This window comes from Somniosus microcephalus, chromosome 8, assembly GCF_052327205.1.
Source record: "Somniosus microcephalus isolate GS21.2 chromosome 8, FLI_Smic_1.0, whole genome shotgun sequence".
NCBI classification, from domain to species: Eukaryota; Metazoa; Chordata; class Chondrichthyes; order Squaliformes; family Somniosidae; genus Somniosus; species Somniosus microcephalus.
Genome location: NC_140994.1, coordinates 256,037,215 through 256,054,488, shown reverse-complemented (window position 1 = coordinate 256,054,488; position 17,274 = coordinate 256,037,215).

Genomic DNA, 17,274 nt, shown 5'->3' with positions numbered 1-17,274 from the left:
CCGACCCCGCCAGCCCCGACAACCGCCGACCCCCCCCGCGGACCCCGCCGGCCCCGACAACCGCCGACCCCGCCAGCCCCGACAACCGCCGACCCCCCCGTGGACCCCGCCAGCCCCGACAACCGCCGACCCCGCCAGCCCCGACAACCGCCGACCCCCCCGCAGACCCCGCCGGCCCCGACAACCGCCGACCCCGCCAGCCCCGACAACCGCCAACCCCCCCGCGGACCCCGCCAGCCCCGACAACCGCCGACCCCGCCAGCCCCAACAACCGCCGACCCCCCCGCGGACCTTGCCAGCCCGACAACCGCCGACCCCCCCCGCGTACCCCACCGGCCCCGACCCCCGCCGACCCCGACTGACTTACGCTGAGCGTCAGCGTAAGTCGTGCGCACGACCCCCCGCCGACACCCCCGCGGACCCCCGCCGACCCACCTTCCGAAATCCGAAATTCTCCTTTATCCGAAACTCGGCTGGTCCCGAGGTTTTCGAATAAAGGATAGTCTACCTGTATAGGTTCTGTATCAACTCGTTAACACACATGTTGGGCACCAACTGAAGGGATAATTACCAGTCCTAGCCCTTTTCGGGCTACCCCAGATCAGGCGTATTCCCCAGATGTTCACCTTCAACTAAAGTTAGAGATAGCCGAATTCTACATGATGCTTAATTGGGTCCAGAGGTCCAGGCTATCTCTCTCTAAAGGAAAGGAATGACTTGAAGATGTTACCTTCTTCCAGGTAGCATTTTAATAAGTTTAACTAGACTGTAACCTTCCGGATATTATGAGGGTCCGGAATACTCCCCAAAATCTGCAACTCCTCACAAAAGAGTGTACAGAAGTTGAGTTTGCGAGTTTGATACAGAAATACTATTTGAGACAATTCTAAAAATATATAGATTTATTTAAGAGCCAACATACAGTTAACAGCTTGTGAGTCAACTGCGACTTTAATAGTTCAAAATACAAATAGCTTACATTTTTATTCTTGGAGATCCTTATTCTCAAATCTTAACTTCGTTGCATTTATACATTTCTTCTTATTTCTAATCCAGAATATCCACCAAAATCAAATAAGAGTACCTTTTTGATCCCCGAGACTCAAAGAATTAAAAACTTACAGAGCCTGCCTCTGAAGTTGAGAATCGCTTGCCCTTTCCAGCGACTTCTGAATTTCCACCTGAAAAGCTCTATTTTTATACCTTTTTTTTTGTGGTTTATTCTTTGAAGTTTTCTGCTGATGTAAGCTAATTATCTCTAGTCATTCTCTATTGAATTCTTTTCTATTCTTACTGTAATTTCAGCTGTCAACTCACAGACTTCTGTCTGTTGTTTAGGTGTTCAAAGTGTATCATAAAAACGGTTATAACTTATGTATCTATTTGATACCATTTTTATCGGAGGACTTCCATTAAATTCTAATAGTGGCTTAACTGGTTATAATCAGACATCGTTCCTCCTATGTGTTCCAAGTTCAACACAAACACAATGTGATTGCTTGGTGTCATTTATCGAAGTCATATTTTCAAAGTCTTCTGTAGGTACTTTTTACAATATGTAAATCAAAACCACTTCAACTAGGGCGTTTGTTGCATTTCTTAGCTATTTCAATTTGTTGTATATATAATCATGTTTCCTGTCTTTCATTTCATGTACTTTTATCAAAGGCACATGGTTTTTTAATGTTCTATGTTTCTGTTCAAAGTGACAGTTTTTAACACTTTACTTGGGCATTGCTATTGTGTTTCTCCCAAACTGCAGACTTTCTGGAAACTCCAATGGTTTGCTTCAATAAGGCCATTGTTTTATTGTCAATAACCCATTCCCATTTCAAAAGCTTGTATGGTGTTTACAGCTTGTGTTACAACTGATCTTATCTCAAAAGCCTGTGTCCTGTTTGCAGCCTGTGTTGTTGAGGCCTTTAGATTTTTAAACCCAGTTTTCATGTTTTAATAAAATCAAAATTCATTCAGATGATGGTGTATCTCTTGGAATATGGCTATTTCCTTTACAAGGCCACTTGGTCCCTCGAGCCTGCTCTGCCATTCAATAAGATCATGGCTGATCTTGGGCTCAAAGCCACTTCCCTGCCTGCGCCCCATAACCCTTCACTCCCTTATCTTGCAAAAACCTGTCTATTTCCACCTTAAATGTATTTAATGACCCAGCCTCCATGGCTCTCTGGGGCAGAGAATTCCACAGTTATACGACCCTCTGAGAGAAGATATTCCTCCTCATCTCAGTTCTAAAAGTGCGACCCTTTATTCTGAGACTTTGCCCCTGAGTTCTAGATTTCCCCGCGAGGGGAAACATCCTCTCTGCATCTATCTTGTCGAGCCCCCTCAGTACCTTATATGTTTCAATAAGATCACTTCTCATTCTTCTAAATTCCAATGCGTATAAGCCCAACCTGCTCTACCTTTCTTCATACGTCAACCCCCTCATCTCTGGAATTAACCTAATGAATCATCTCTGAACTGCCTCCAATGCAAGTATATCCTTCCTTAAATAAGGAGACCAAAACTGCACACAGTACTCAAGGTGTGGTCTCACCAATACCCTGTACAGTTGCAGCAGGACTTCCCTGGTTTTATACTCCAACCCCCTTGCAATAAAGGCCAACATTCCATTTGACTTTTTGATTACTTGCTGTACCTGCATGCTAACTTTTTGTGTTTCATGCAAAAGGACCCCCAGGTCCCTCTGAACTGTAGCATTTTGTAATCTCTCTCCATTTAAATAATAATTTGCTCTTTTATTTTTCCTGCCAAAGTGGATAACCTTGCAATTTCCCACATTATACTCCATCTGCCAAATGTTTGCCCACTCACTTAGACTGTCTATATCCCTTTGCAGACTATTTGAGTCCTCTGCACAACTTGCTTTCCCACCCATCTTTGTATCATCTGCAAACTTGGCTACATTACACTCGGTCCCTTCATCCAAGTCATTAATGTAGATTGTAAATAGTTGAGGCCCCAGCACGGATCCCTGTGGCACCCCACTAGTTACCGTTTGCCAACCGGAAAATAACCCATTTATCCTGACTCTGCTTTCTGTCAGTTAGCCAATTCTCTATCCATGCTAATATATTAACCCCAACTCCGTGAACTCTTATCTTATGCAGTAACCTTTTATGTGGCACCTTATCGAATGCCTTCTAGAAATCCAAATACACCACATCCACTGGTTCACCTTTGTCCACCCTGCTCGTTACATCCTCAAAGAACTCCAGCAAATTTGTTAAACATGATTTCCGTTTCATAAAACCATGCTGACTCTGCTTGACTGCATTATGATTTTCCAAGTGCCCTACTACTGCTTCCTTAATAAAGGACTCCAGCATTTTCCCAACGACAGATGTTAGGCTAACTGGTTTATAGTTTCCTGCTTTCTGTCTCCCTCCTTTCTTAAATAGGGGTGTTATATTTGCGCTTTTCCAATCCGCTGGGACCTCTCCAGAGTCCAGGGAATTTTGGTATATTGCAACCAATGCATCCACTATCTCTGCAGCCACTTCTTTTAAGACCCTGGGATGCAGGTCATCTGGTCCAGGGGACTTGTCATCTTTTAGTCCCATTATTTTACCAAGTACTTTTTCCTTAGTGATCGTGATTGTCTTTAGTCCCCCCTCCCTGTGGCCCCTTGATTATCCATTATTGGGATGTTGTCAGTGTCTTCTACTGTGAAGATAGATACAAAATATTTGTTCAGAGTCTCTGCCATCTCCCTGTTCCCCATTATTAATTCCCTGGTCTCATCCTCTAAGGGACCATCATTTACTTTAGCTACTCTCTTCCTTTTTATATACCTGTAGAAGCTCTTGCTATTTGTTTTAGTATTTCTTGCCAGTTTACGCTCATAATTCATCTTCTCTCTCTTTATTATTTTTTAGTCATCCTTTCCCGGTTTTGAAAAATTTCCCAATCCTCTGGCCTTCTAACAATCTTGGGACCAGCGGGAGCAGTGAGTCGGAGCCCGGTATAAAAACCGGAGAGCAGCGAGGCCCGAGACCAGTCGGGACCAGCGGGAGCAGTGAGTCGGAGCCCGGTATAAAAACCGGAGAGCAGCGAGGCCCGAGACCAGTCGGGACCAGCAGGAGCAGTGAGTCGGAGCCCGGTATAAAAACCGGAGAGCAGCGAGGCCCGAGACCAGTCGGGACCAGCGGGAGCAGTGAGTCGGAGCCCGGTATAAAAACCGGAGAGCAGCGAGGCCCGAGACCAGTCGGGACCAGCGGGAGCAGTGAGTCGGAGCCCGGTATAAAAACCGGAGAGCAGCGAGGCCTGAGGCCAGTCGGGACCAGCGGGAGCAGTGAGTCGGAGCCCGGTATAAAAACCGGAGAGCAGTGAGGCCCGAGACCAGTCGGGGCCAGCGGGAGCAGTGAGTCGGAGCCCGGTATAAAAACCGGAGAGCAGCGAGGCCCGAGACCAGTCGGGACCAGCGGGAGCAGTGAGTCGGAGCCCGGTATAAAAACCGGAGAGCAGCGAGGCATACCAACTCAGCAGCGGGGAGAGAGGTAAAAAGTAATCAGAGTGTGACATCACCAGGGAGCAGGTAAGTGATTGGTTGGTGAGTATTTCTCTCTTTTCAATACAAGCTTGACTTCTGTGGTGTTAAATTTCTAGGGTCTCTGGTGTAGTGGGGACAGTTGGTAAATAAAGCGCCCTAGAGTATACCAGTAACTGGGGTATTGAATAAATTTTTAAATTAATTAAAGGAGTAAGTCATGGCAGGAGAGTTCAGACCCGTGTTCTGCTCCTCTTGCTCCATGTGGGAAGTCAGGGACGCTGCTAGTGTCCCTGACAACCATGTGTGCGGGAAATGCATCCAGCTGCAGCTACTTGTAGACCACATTACGGCGCTCGAGCTGTGGGTGGATGAATTTTGGAGCATGCGCGATGCTGAGAGGCTCGTGGATAGCACGTTTAGCGAGTTGTTCACGCCTCAGGGTAGGGCTGCACAGGGGGTGACCATCAGGCAGAGCAACAAAGGCAGGCAGGTAGTGCAGGGAACCCCTGCGGACATCCTCCTTTCAAACAAGTATACCAAGTTGGATACTGTTGAGGGGGGTGACTTACCAGGGGAAGGCAGCAGCAGCCAGCTTCCTGGCACCAGGGAAGCTTCTGCTGCTCAGGAAGGGAGGAAAAAGAGTGGGAGAGCAATAGTGGTAGGGGATTCTATCGTAAGGGGAACAGATAGGCGTTTCTGTGGCCGCAAACGTGGCTCCAGGATGGTTTGTTGCCTCCCTGGGGCCAGGGTCAGGGATGTCACTGAGCGGCTGCAGGGCATTCTTAAGGGGGAGGGTGAGCAGCCAGAGGTCGTGGTCCACATTGGGACCAACGACATAGGAAGGAAGGGAGATGAGGTCCTGCATCAAGAATTTTGGGAGCTAGGTAACAGATTAAAGAGCAGGACCTCAAAGGTTGTAATCTCTGGATTACTCCCAGTGCCACGTGCTAGTGAGTATAGGAATGGGAGGATAGAGCAGATGAATGCGTGGCTAAGGAGTTGGTGTAGGGGGGAGGGTTTTACTTTCCTGGATCACTGGGCCTGCTTCTGGGAAAGGTGGGACTTGTACAAGTCAGACGGGTTGCTCCTGAACCAAAGCGGGACAAATATCCTTGCGGGGAGGTTTGCTAGCACTGTTGGGGGGGGTTTAAACTAACTTGGCAGGGGGATGGGATACAGAGGGGAGCTGATATATGGGGGTGATGTGCTGCCAATTGTAGAGAAAAAAACAAGTCAGCTTGGTAGACAGGGCAAACATATAAGGGCAAGGCTGGATGGCATCTATTTTAATGCAAGGAGTCTTGCAAATAAGGTGGATGAACTGAAGGTGTTGATAAACACATGGGAGTATGATATTGTTGCTATCACGGAGACATGGTTGCGGGAGGGGCAAGACTGTCAGCTCAATATTCCGGGGTACAGAATCTTCAGGCGAGACAGGGGGGGAGGTATAAGAGGAGGGGGTGTCGCAATATTAATAAAGGAGTCAATTACTGCAGTAAGGAGGGATGATATATTAGCAGGTTCCTCCAATGAGGCCATATGGGTGGAGCTTAAAAACAAAAAGGGGGCAAGCACTTTGCTGGGAGTGTACTATAGGCCTCCAAACAGTCAGGGGGAGATAGAGGAACAGATATGTAGGCAAATCTCAGAGAAATGTGCAAATAATAGGGTAATAATAATGGGGGATTTCAACTTCCCCAATATTAACTGGGATAGTCAGAGTGTGAAAGGCTCAGAGGGTGTAGAATTCTTAAAGTGCATCCAGGAGAGCTTTTTGAGCCAGCATGTAGAAAGTCCTACAAGAGAGGGGGTGGTACTGGACCTAATTCTAGGGAATGTGGCTGGCCAAGTGGAAAAAGTGCTAGTAGGTGAGCACTTTGGTGACAGTGACCATAATATGGTAAGATTTAAGGTGGTCATGGAAAAGGACATGGATGGGCCGGAAATAAAGGTTCTAAATTGGGGGAAGGCCGATTTTAATAGGATAAGGCAGGATCTGGCCAAAATGGACTGGGATCAGCTACTTGTAGGAAAATCCGCATCGGAGCAATGGGAGGCTTTCAGAAGGGAGATTGAGATCATACAATGGCAACATGTTCCCGTAAAGGTCAAGGGTGGTTCCAAAAACCACAGGGAACCTTGGATGTCAGGGGATATACGAGAATGGATTAGGAAAAAAAGGAGGGCTTTTGGCAGATACAAAAGGCTAAAGACGGAGGAAGCCCTAGAGGAGTACAAAAAGTGCAGGGGGATACTTAAAAAAGAAATTAGGAGATCAAGGAGGGGCCATGAAATAACACTGGCGAGCAAAATAAAGGAAAATCCTAAGATGTTTTATAAGTATATTAAGTGTAAGAGGATAACTAGGGAAAAAATAGGGCCCATTAGGGACAAAAGTGGCAATCTGTGTGTGGAGCCGGAAGATGTAGGAGGGGTTCTAAATGAATTTTTTGCATCTGTTTTCACTATGGAGAAGGACGATGCAGACATAGAAATAGGGCGGGGGGACTGTGATATGCTCGAACATATTAACATCGAGAGGGAGGAGGTATTGGCGGTTTTAGCTGGCCTAAAAATGGATAAATCCCCAGGCCTGGATGAAATGTATCCCAGGCTGCTGTGTGAGGCAAAGGAAGAGATTGCGGGGGCTCTAACACATATATTCAGGACCTCTCTGGCCACAGGGGATGTGCCAGAGGACTGGAGAACCGCTAATGTAGTACCATTATTCAAGAAGGGAACTGGGAAAAACCGGGGAACTGCAGGCCAGTGAGCCTAACATCAGTGGTAGGAAAATTATTGGAAAAAATTCTGAGGGACAAAATTTGTCTCCACTTGGAGAGGCAAGGATTAATCAGGGATAGTCAACATGGCTTTGTCAAGGGAAGATCATGTCTGACTAATTTGATTGAATTTTTTGAGGGGGTGACTCGGTGTGTGGATGAGGGTAACGCAGTGGATGTGGTATACATGGATTTCAGTAAGGCCTTCGATAAAGTCCCGCACAGGAGACTGGTCAAGAAGGTAAGAGCCCATGGAATCCAGGGTGCCTTGGCACATTGGATACAAAACTGGCTTAGTGGCAGAAGGCAGAGGGTGATGGTCGAAGGTTGTTTTTTGACTGGAAGCCTGTGGCCAGTGGGGTACCACAGGGATCGGTGCTGGGTCCCTTGCTGTTTGTGGTCTACATTAATGACTTGGATATGAATGTAAAAGGTATGATCAGTAAGTTCGCGGATGATACAAAAATTGGTAGGGTGGTAAATAGCGAGGAGGGTAGCCTCAGTCTGCAGGACGATATAGATGGGTTGGTCAGATGGGCGGAACAGTGGCAAATGGAATTTAACCCGGAAAAGTGCGAGGTGATGCACTTTGGGGGGACTAACAAGGCAAGGGAATACACAATGAATGGTAAGACCCTAGGCAAGACGGAGGGTCAGAGGGATCTGGGTGTGCAAGTACACAGATCCCTGAAGGCGGCGGAACAGGTGGATAAGGTGGTAAAAAAGGCATATGGGATACTTGCCTTCATTAGCCGAGGCATTGAATATAAGAGCAAGGAGGTTATGATGGAGCTGTATAAAACACTGGCTCGGCCACGGCTGGAATACTGTGTGCAGTTCTGGTCGCCACACTACAGGAAGGATGTGATCGCGTTGGAGAGGGTGCAGAGGAGGTTCACCAGGATGTTACCAGGGCTGGAGCGCTTCAGCTATGAAGAGAGACTGGGCAGATTGGGTTTGTTTTCCTTGGAGCAGAGGAGGCTGAGGGGGGACATGATTGAGGTGTACAAAATTATGAGGGGCATAGATAGGATGGATGCTGAGGAGCTTTTTCCCTTAGTAGAGGGGTCAATAACTAGGGGGCATAGATTCAAGGTAAAGGGCGGGAGGTTTAGAGGGGATTTGAGAAAGAACTTTTTCACCCAGAGGGTGGTTGGAGTCTGGAACTCACTGCCTGAAAGGGTTGTGGAGGCAGAAACCCTCACAACATTTAAGAAGCATTTGGATGGGCACTTGAAATGCCACAGCATACAAGGCTACGGACCAAATGCTGGAATATGGGATTAGATTAGACAGGGCTTGATGGCCGGCGCGGACACGATGGGCCGAAGGGCCTCTATCCGTGCTGTATAACTCTATGACTCTATGACTCTATGAACATTGTATGCCTTCATTTTCAATTTGATACCATCCTTTACTTCCTTAGTTAGCCACGGATGGTGCTCCCTTCTCTTAAAATCTTTCTCACTGGAATGTATTTTTGGCGAGAGATATGAAATAGCTCTTTAAATGTCCACCACTGCATTTCAACTGTCTTACCCTTTAATTTATTTTTCCAGTCCACTTTAGCCAGTTCTGCCCTCATGCCATTGTAATTGCCTTTGTTTAAGATCAGGACACTGGTTTGAGATACAACTTTCTCACCCTCCAACTGAATTTGAAATTCAACTATGCTATGTCCAATCAATATGGAGATTAAAATCACCCATGATTATTAACGTACCTTTTTTACAGGCCTCCATTATTTGTTGATTTATACTTTGTCCAACAGTATTGCTAAAGTTCGGGGGCCTGTAGACTAAGCCCCTTATTATTTTTTATATCCACCCAAACCGATTCTACATCTTGATCTTCTGAGCCAATATCACTTCTCACCACTGCACTGATCCCATCCTTTACCAACATAGCCACCCCACCTCCCTTTCCTTTCTGTCTATCCTTCCGAATTGTCAAATACCCTGGAATATTCAGTTCCCAGCCCTGGTAACCTTGCAACCACGCCTCTGTGATGGCAATCAGATCATATCCATTTGTATCTATTTGTGCTGTCAACTCATCTATCTTGTTACGAATGCTGTGTACATTCACATATAGAGCTTTTAACTTTGTCTTTTTACCATTTCTTCTTGTATTGGCCCCATTTTCTGTTGCATTCTTATTTTTAAACATTCTGTCCCTTCCTGTCACACTCTGGTTATTATTTCCCCCATCTCTATCCTGCTCTATTGCTTTCTCATTTCTCATTGACTTTTTAAATTCCTGCTCACCTGGACCCTCCCCCCCACTATTTAGTTTAAAGCCCACTCTACAGCCCTAGTTATTCAATTCGCCAGGACCCTAGCCCCAGCATGGTTCAAGTGAAGCCCGTCCAAACGGAACAGCTCCCTCTTATCCCAGTACTGGTGCCAGTGCCCCACAAATCGAAATCCATTTCTCTCACACCAGTCTTTTGTGCTACTCATTCATTTCTCTGATCTTATTTACCTTATGCAAATTTGCTCGTGGCTCAGGTATAAATCCAGAGATTATTACCTTCGTGGTTCTGCTTTTTAATTCAGCCCCTAGCTGCTCATACTCTCTCAGCAGAACCTATTTCTTTGTCCTACCTATGTCATTGGTACCTACGTGGACCATGACAACTGGATCTCCCCCCTCCCACTCCAAGTTCCTCTCCAGATCAGAGAAGATGTCCTTAACCCTGGCACCAGGCAGGCAACACAGCCTTCGGGACTCACGCTCTCGGCTGCAGAGAACAGTATCTATCCCCCTAACTGATGTGCCTCAATAATTCCGAGACTCGATGTTAGCGAAACAAAACAAGGCTTTTATTAACTTAGAAAGTAACACGTAAGAGAGAGAGGTATCTTCCTTCTGGAGACTGAGGCCAGACTGAGCTAGCTTACAAAAGGGGCGGAGCCCTACACACACAGCACATTCCAGCACATTCCAATAAACAATACAATGAGGACTGGGGGAAGGGAAATGACACTGAAACTGACCACAGTCACAGGCAGTGATGAATGGAATATTTCATCACATTCACCCCTTCTATAGATTTAGTCTGTTCGGGGGTTTGATAGTCCTCTGCGACCGACGTGGCTGTTGTGGTGCCGCGGGTGTCGGCTGGGTGTCCCCGGTAGTCTCCTGGGTCTCTGCCGGGGGTGCCGCCAGGGTTGTTGAAGGGGTAGTTGGTGGGGGTGCCATTAGTCGATGTTCTTCCGGGGGTGATGAAAGAGTAGTGGGTTGGTAAGAGTTGCTGTGATCGTTGTTGCTGCTATTGCCGTGGTTGTTGTCGATGCCGACTGGGGCGACGTCTTTTATGGACACGGTGTCCTCCCTTCCGTCGGCGTGCCGGACATATACGTATTGGGGGTTGGCGTGGAGTAGGTGTACTGGCTCCACGAGAGGGTCCGTCTTGTGGCCCCTCACATGCCTTCGCACGAGTACCGGACCTGGGGTGGAGAGCCATGACGGCATGGATACGCCTGAGGTGGATTTCCAGGGAAAGACGAACATTCGTTCATGAGGCGTGGCATTAGTGGCCGTACACAATAGCAACCGTATCGAATGGAGCACATCCGAGAGGACTTCCTGCCAGCGGGAGATAGGGAGGCCCTTGGTCCTTAGAGCTAGAGTGACTGCTTTCCATACTGTCCCGTTCTCTCGCTCCGCTTGGCCGTTACCCCGGGGGTTGTAGCTGGTGGTACGGCTCGTGGCGATCCCCTTGGACAGCATGTACTGGCGTAGCTCTTCACTCATGAAGGACGCCCCCCTATCCGTATGGATGTAGCTCGGCATACCGAACAGGCAGAACAGGCTGTTGAGGCATTTAATGACCGTGGCGCGGGTCATGTCTGGGCAGGGGAAGGCGAATGGGAACCGGGAGTATTCGTCCACAATGTTTAGGAAGTAAACATTGCGGTCGACGGATGGGAGGGGGCCCTTGAAATCTAAGCTGAGCCGCTCAAAGGGCCGTGTAGCTTTAATTAAGTGGGCTCTATCTGGGTGGTACAACCGAGGCTTGCACTCAGCGCAAGTGCGGCAGTTCCTGGTCAGAGACCGAACTTCCTCAATCGAGTAGGGTAAGTTACGGGACTTTATGAAGTGGAACAGCCGCGTGACCCCTGGGTGGCAGAGGTCGTTGTGGAGGGTCTGTAGCCGATCCCCGGTGGCGCTGGCACACATCCCTCGTGAGAGGGCGTCAGGGGATTCGTTAAGGGCCCCTGGCCGGTAAATGATGTCGTACTCGAAGGTGGAGAGCTCGATCCGCCACCTAAGAATCTTATCATTTTTAATCTTCCCCCTCTGTTTATTATTGAACATAAACGCTACCGACCGCTGGTCGGTAAGTAGGGTGAAGCGTTTGCCGGCTAGGTAGTGGCGCCAGTGGCGCACTGCCTCCACGATGGCTTGGGCCTCCTTTTCCACGGAGGAGTGTCTGATCTCGGGCCCTTGGAGGGTCCTCGAGAAGAAAGCTACGGGCCGCCCTGCCTGGTTGAGGGTGGCCGCCAAGGCGAAGTCAGACGCATCACTTTCCACTTGAAATGGAGTGTTCTCGTCCACTGCCTGTAGCGTGGCCCGCTCAATATCCTGCTTAATGCTTTTGAAGGCGGCGTGGGCCTCAGCAGAGAGCGGAAAAGAGGATGCTTTCAAGAGGGGGCGGGCTTTGTCGGAGTAGTTGGGGACCCATTGGGAATAATAAGAAAATAACCCAAGGCACCTTTTCAGGGCTTTGGGAGTGTTGGGCAGGGGCAGCTCCCGTAGGGGGTGCAATCGGTCGGGGTCTGGTCCGATTTCCCCATTCTCCACCACGCTGCCTAGTATGCAGAGGCGCGTGGTGTTGAAAACGCACTTGTCCTCGTTGTAGGTGAGGTTGAGTTTTGTGCGGTTTCCAGGAACCTCTCGAGGTTCGAGTCGTGATCCTGCTGATTGTGGCCGCAGATGGTGACGTTGTCGAGGTAGGGGAAGGTTGCCTGCAAGTGGCGGTCATCGACCATGCGGTCCATCTCCCTCTGAAAAACCGAGACCCCTTTCGTCACCCCAAAGGGGACTCTGAGGAATTGGTAGAGGCGTCCGTTCACCTCGAAGGCGGTGTACGGGCGGTCCTCTGGTCTGATAGGGAGCTGGTGGTACGCTGACTTGAGGTCGATGGTGGAGAACACCCGGTATTGGGCGATTTGGTTCACCATTTCTGATATGCGGGGTAGCGGGTAGGCGTCTAGTTGGGTGTACCTGTTGATTGTTTGACTATAGTCGATCACCATCCGTTTCTTCTCGCTACCCCTTACCACTACCACTTGGGCGCGCCACGGGCTGTTGCTGCGTTCAATAATGCACTCTTTCAGGAGCCTGTCTACCTTGGTCGCGATAAACCGCCTGTCCTCCCAGCTGTACCTCCTGCTTTTGGTCGCTATTGGCCGGCAGTTAGGGGTAAGGTTCGCGAATAGTGAAGGCGGCTTTACCTTCAGGGTAGCCAGACCGCACACTGTGAGGGGCGGCTGGGACCCACCGTACTTGAGCGTGATGCTTTGGTGGTTGCACTGGAAATCCAGGCCCAAGATCACGCTCGCACATAGGTTCTTCATGATTAATACTTTAAAGTTATCGTATACAGTTCCGTTAACGCCCAATTGTACCGTGCAGTAACCCAGAATGGTCGATGTCTGGGTTTTATCAGCCATAGAGATGGTACCCTGAGCAGGGACCACCTTTAGGGAGAGTTGCTGTGCCAGTTCAGGGTGGATAAAACTCTCCGTGCTTCCACTGTCAATTAAACATTTAACCCGGCACCCGTTTACCTCGATGTCCACCATTGATTTGGATAGCGGGTGCGGCCTGGTCTGGTCCACTGTGACCGATGCCACTGTAGGGCCCTGATCGATACAAGATGGCGTCCACGCTGTCTGCTCATAAGATGGCGGACCCCACGAGGTCGGGCAAGATGGCGTCCAAGATGGCCGCTCCCACGGCGCACACGCGGCGGTGGCGGGTTTTCCGGCGGTTGGTTTTCTGGCGGGGTTCCCTCTGCACACCTTCCCGAAGTGCCCCTTCTTACCGCACTTAAAGCAGGTGGTGCCTTTCGCCGGGCACAGGTTTCTGGTGTGTTTTGGCTGCCCGCAGAAGTAGCAGTTGGGTCCCTGACGCGTCGCGGCTGTCGTAGGGCTTCTGGGGGGAGAGCGGGGCCCCGCTGGTGTCGGGCTGCCTTCCAAGATCGTGGCGCCCTCGGTGCACACGTGGCGGCGTGGACGGCGTGGGCTGAAGAGTAGGCGTCCGAGTTTCTCTGGGCCACATCCAGGGATCGCGCGGTGTCCGCAGCCTGTTTCAGGTCCAACCCCGTTTTTTCCAGCAGTCTTTGCCGGATGTAAGTGGAGCTGAGGCCTGTGATAAAGGCATCGCGAACAAGCTCGTCAGTGTACACTGCGGCTTTTACATCTCGGCACTTGCAGTCTTTGCCAAGCATTTTCAGGGTGCTTAGGAACTCCTCCACCGATTCCCCAGGTCGCTGTGCGCGAGTAGCGAGCAGATGCCTAGCACAAACCTCATACGTAGGCTGCTGGTAATGCACCTTTAAGATGTCGCAGGCGGCCAGGTACGTATCGGCGTCTTGGATGAGGGGGTAAATCCGGTGGCTTACCCAATTCCGCAGAATTCCGAGTCTCATCCTCGCAGCGTCCGTAGCGTCTTTGACGGCTGCGGAATTGTCCAGGAAGAATTCCATACACTCAAACCAGTGTCCAAAGCGTGCTGATGCGTCCGGAGCATGTTGATCCAAATCCAAACATTCGGGTTTAAGGAGTTGATCCATAGTGTTGAAAAATAAGTTAATAAAATTGATGTGCCTCAATAATTCCGAGACTCGATGTTAGCGAAACAAAACAAGGCTTTTATTAACTTAGAAAGTAACACATAAGAGAGAGAGGTATCTTCCTTCTGGAGACTGAGGCCAGACTGAGCTAGCTTACAAAAGGGGCCAGGTATGGGCGGAGCCCTACACACACAGCACATTCCAGCACATTCCAATAAACAATACAATGAGGACTGGGGGAAGGGAAATGACATGAAACCGACCACAGTCACAGGCAGTGATGAATGGAATATTTCATCACACTAACTATACTGTCCCCTATCACTACAACATTTCTTTTTACTTCCACCACTTGAATGGCTCCATGTACCACGGTGCTGTGGTCAGATTGCTCATTCTCCCTGCAGTCCCTGGCCTCGTCCACAGACGGAGCAAGAATCTCTTACCTGTTGGACAAGACCAAGGACTGAGGCTCCTCCATCACTACTTCCTGGATCCCAATACCTGCCTCGCTTGTAGTCACACCCTCCTGTTCCTGACCATGGGCCAAATTGGAAGTAATTACTCTAGTGGGTGTGACTGCGTCCTGGAACCTAGGGGGAAAAATTGAATCACGCCCCCTTTGGGGCACTAGCTCCTAGTGCCCCCAAAACATTAGCGCCCCCACGGGCAAAATTCATCGGTAGCACCCCAAGAGGGAAAGGGCGCGCTAGTGGAAGCTTCCCGCCTACCACTTGGGGCGCTGCGAGTGAATATCGTGGCGCTACATGCCGTGGTACTGCAGGCCTTCCTCCCATTAGTAAATGGGAGGGGCTAGCGCAGCACGACCCGGGGTCCAGCTGGGCCCCCGGGGATTGGAAGTGCCGGCAAAAAAGGCCCGGCACTCAAGAGAAGTGCCGGGCTCACGGAGCGCAGCCGGCACTCCGCGAGGGGGGCTCCTCAGGAGGCCGGGGACGGCAGCGGGGGCAGGTGCTACAGGCGGCCAGCATCAAAAATGTCCGCCCGGCACCTCGCCTTTAATTAGCGCTGCCCCAACCGCAGGTAGGCCCCCTGGACCCCGTCGGACATAGCATCTGGCGGTAAGTCAGGGGGCACTACCGAAGATCGTGGCCGGGGCGCGAACGGGGTGCTGCGCATGGTGATGATGTCATTGCCGGCAGCACAGCGCCTCTTCGGGCGCTAACTGGAAATGCAAAGCAACTGAATTTTTCCGCCTTAGTGTCTAGGTAACGCTCCCCCTCCCTAATGTGTTGCAGTGTCTGAAGCTCGGACTCCAGCTCATCAACTCTGAGCCGAAGTTCCTCGAGCAGCCAACATTTGCTGCAGATGTGGTCGCCCTGGACCTCAATGGCGTCCACCAGCTCCCACATGCAACAACAACAACACGTTGCCTGGTCTCCCGTCTCAATTAATTTATTAGTTTTAAAATTTGGAACACGTATATCTTTGAATCTATATCAAGGCACTTAAATTTAGACGCCCAAGTTTGGAAAAAAGCGAGAGTAGAGAAATACTCCCCAACCAATCACTTACCTGCTTTCTGGTGACATCACACTTCGATTACTTTTTACTTCTTTACACTCACCGGTCCCTTGTATCTCTCTCTTGCGCCCAGCTCGGGTCCCGCTCAGGTCCGCAGCCTCTGCTCTCGGGTCTCCTATGCTGCGCTCTTTATCTCTCTCTTGCGCCCAGCTCGGGTCCCGCTCAGGTCCGCAGCCTCTGCTCTCGGGTCTCCTATTCTGCACTCTTTATCTCTCTCTTGCGCCCAGCTCGGGTCCCGCTCAGGTCCGCAGCCTCTGCTCTCGGGTCTCCTATGCTGCGCTCTTTATCTCTCTCTTGCGCCCAGCTCGGGTCCCGCTCAGGACCGCAGCCTCTGCTCTCGGGTCTCCTATTCTGCACTCTTTATCTCTCTCTTGCTCCCAGCTCGGGTCCCACTCAGGTCTGTAGCCCCTGCTCTCGGGTCTCCTATGCTGCGCTCTTTATCTCTCTCTTGCTCCCAGCTCGGGACCCGCTCAGGTCCGCAGCCTCTGCTCTCGGGTCTCCTATGCTGCGCTCTTTATCTCCCTTGCTCCCAGCTCAGGTCCCACTCAGGTCAGCAGTCTCTGCTCTCGGGTCTCCTATGCTGCGCTCTTTATCTCTCTCTTGCTCCCAGCTCGGGTCCCGCTCAGGACCGCAGCCTCTGTCATAGATGAGTTGAAAAAAAGCCAGAGAGAAGACAATGAATCAAGAAGTAATGATTAGCTGATGCCAACTTTGGCCAAAATTGTAGGGAGGGAAAACTCAGGAGATGTAATGTGAAGGAATAAGCCATATAAACTATTCAGAAAAATAAACCATTCTATGAAATAACTCTGGCCTTATTAAAACATGACAACCTCGGTCTGAAAATCTAGAAACCTAACGATGAAAAAGCTGTGATAGCATTCTGGCTATTGAGATAAGATAGTGTTGACACTGAATCAATAACCTTATTGAAACAGAAGGTTAAAGGCTCCTGACAGTCTGAACCTTTGGGAACAAGACAATAGTTCACCCTGTATAAGGTGTTCTAATTTACACTTGTAGGGGGTGGCGTGTGCCCAGTCAGCTCTTCCTCTGACTGTCTCTGAGCGGTTCGAATCGTTCCCACACCCCTGGGTTCTGGACACCGGACTTAGGTACAGGCGGCGATACAGAAAATAGAGTAGACAACTGGCTTGGTGCAAGAAAACCGTAATTTTTATTAAAGGCACAATAATGTCACAACACTGAGAATTACTGGAATAATTACACTTATTTGGGAATGGGGAACACACGGCACATCAAGGGAACAAACACATTAAAAATCCCTCTACCCTTATCCCAACCCCAATACTTAACTAGATTAAGCTACGAGGGGCCAGGGATTTATGCTCACCAATGGGGTTTCCTTGACAATTCGAAACCTGTCGATTGAGCTGGTTGTGGTTTAAGAGTTCGCTCTTGTTGCTCTTTGGGGCCTGCCATCGTCACGTGGTCCCAGGGCGCAGTGGTGGTGTCGTCTGTGTAAAGTACCCTCCTTTTCCTCCGTTAGAAATAGGGAGTAAAGTCTTTTGTTGGGTACTTTACCTTGCAGAAATGGTTGTTCTTCTGGTGGTGGTTTGGTCGCCGACGGTTTTGTTGCAGTTGGGGTTCGGTTGGTGGTCTATAGTGTT